This window comes from Elephantulus edwardii, unplaced genomic scaffold, assembly GCF_000299155.1.
Source record: "Elephantulus edwardii isolate Elephantulus edwardi_28Jun2011 unplaced genomic scaffold, EleEdw1.0 scaffold00083, whole genome shotgun sequence".
In the NCBI taxonomy this organism is placed as follows: Eukaryota; Metazoa; Chordata; class Mammalia; order Macroscelidea; family Macroscelididae; genus Elephantulus; species Elephantulus edwardii.
Window position 1 is genome coordinate 6,450,922 of NW_006399833.1, and position 2,522 is coordinate 6,453,443.

Genomic DNA, 2,522 nt, shown 5'->3' on the forward strand with positions numbered 1-2,522 from the left:
ATATTGTTTTGTGTACAAAATTAATATATATTGTGTTTCATTAAGTATATGGTTTTTCACACATTCCTTCATTCAGATTGTGTTTCATATGACCATCCTCATATATTGTGGTTTTCCTGTTTGTTTGCTTTTTAATTTTACATTGGTTTATCTATAAAGTTTGTGTGCATTGCCCCTCACACCACATCTTCCTCCACTTCCCCAATCCATGCCCCCTCCACTCATCAAACTATGTGACATCATGATTAACAACACCCTCCCTGCCCATCCCCATTCCCCCCACCTTAGATTCTCATACACATTTTACTAATTATCTTTCTATTTCTACAATAATGGTATTTTACAGTATTTGTCCTTATGGAACTGAGTTAGTTCACTTTGCATAATGCTCTCCAGTCTCTCCCAAGTTAGTTAGTGATTTACAAAATCATTGCTCCTGTGTGCTGTGTAGTATTCCATCATGTGAATGTACCATAATTTCTCAATCTATTCGATTGTGGTTGGACATTTGGGCTGTTTCCATGTTCTTGTAATGGTGAATAACACTGCAAGGAACATTGGTGTACAAGTCTATGTTTGTGCCTCATTTCTCATTTTCTCAAGGTATATTCCAAGCAGTGGAATAGCTGGGTCATATGGAATTTCTATGTTCAGCTTTCTGAGGAAATGCCAAACTGCCTTTCAGAGCCGTTGTACCATTTTACAATATTTTTTATGAATAAATTCTAGAATGTACAGAATTCAATCATTCTATGTTCAGCCTCATTCCTATCGCTAAGACTACTTTCCAAGTACCAGTTCTTCCTCATTGTTTCCAACTTTTTTATTCCTTTCACCATAATTATTTAGGTATCTTGATTACATGTTTGATCAGTTTTTTTACTGCAAAAGTTGGTGGTTGTTGTTGTGTTGTCAGAGTCTCAGGCGACTCTACAGCACATAACAACAACATGTGCCATTGAGTTGCCTATGACTCATAGTGATGTTATGCACAGCAGCTCTGAAGCCTGTCCTGTCCTGAGCCAGTCACTGATTCTGACACACCAACCCCCATTACCCCAGTTACTGTATCAACCTATCTCATCTGGGGTCTTCCTTTTCTGCCCTGTCTCTCCACCCTCCCAAGCATCATGGCCCTCTCCAAGTATTGGTCCATCCTGGCCACATACCCAAAGTATGCGAGACAGAGTTTCATAATCCTAGTCTCCAAGGAGAAACTTGGTTTCATCCTTTCTAAGACAGACGTATTTGTTTTCTTGGCAGTCCATGGTCTGTTCAAGACTCTTCTCCAGCACCACAATTCGAAGGCCACAATACTTGTTCTGTCATCCTTAGTCATCGTTCAGGTCTCTGATGCATAGCAAGTAATTGTGAAGACCATGGCCTAGATTAGGCACACCTTGGTCTCTAGATTGACACAGCTGCATTTCAGTGCTTTGGAGAGGTCCTTGACTTGAAACACTCTAAAGAACTTGAAATGGCTAATTTCAAGCTACCAACATAATGTTATGGAACACTGAATTGGGAAGAGATGTCATAAAAGTGAATTATTTTCTAGTATTTCCACTTACAAATACAATTGATATCAACAAACGACCTCAAAAATACAGATAATAAGAAGATGTACTGAATAATCAAGGAGTTCGGCATGAATTATTTTGGATATTTATTAACTTGCATTTTAAATATAACTTATATAGATTTAAATTTACCATTTGCTTTATAATAATTTTTGTGTTTAGAAATTGGCTTGGTAACTTCTTAAAAATTCAACAATCGGCTCTTGTGAGCTGGTTCATGCCAGTTACAGAGATGACAAAACCTTACTGAGAGATAGTGAAGAGGATTTGAAGTATTTACCACAGAAGATCAAAGATTACAGCCTCAACATCAAGAAAACAAATTCCCCATGACTGGACCAATAATCCACAATATGATAAGTAGAGAGAAGATTGACGTCAAGGATTTCATTTTACTTGTATCCACAATCAACATCTGTAGAAGCGGCAGTCAAGAAATCAAAAGACACATTTTATTGGGCAAATCTGCTATCAGGGATCTCTTTTAAGAGCTAAAGATCAAGGATGTCACTTTAAAGACTAAAGAATGCCTGATCCAAGCCATACTTTCAATTGCTTCAAATGCATGTGAAAGTTGGGCAATGAATACATAACTTTGAAAAATAATTGTTGCCTTTGAACTATACTCTTGGCAAGGGATAGTGAGTATACACTGGAATGCCAAAAGAACAAATATATCTGTCTTAGAGGACATAAAGCTGAAGTGTTCCTTGGAAGCAAGGATAGTAAGACTTTGTCTCAAACGCTTTAGGCATGTTGTCAAAAAGAGTCAATCCTTGGAAAAGGACATTGTGCTTACAAAGGTGGAGGGTCAGTGAAGCAGAGCAAGACCTTTGATTAAAGGGATTGATGAAGTGACTGCTTTAAGGGGTTGTTGAGTGGCCTAGTGGTAAGGCGTGGTAAGGCTTTTCCCTCCAGTCGCTTCTCTATTGTTTGGCCCCC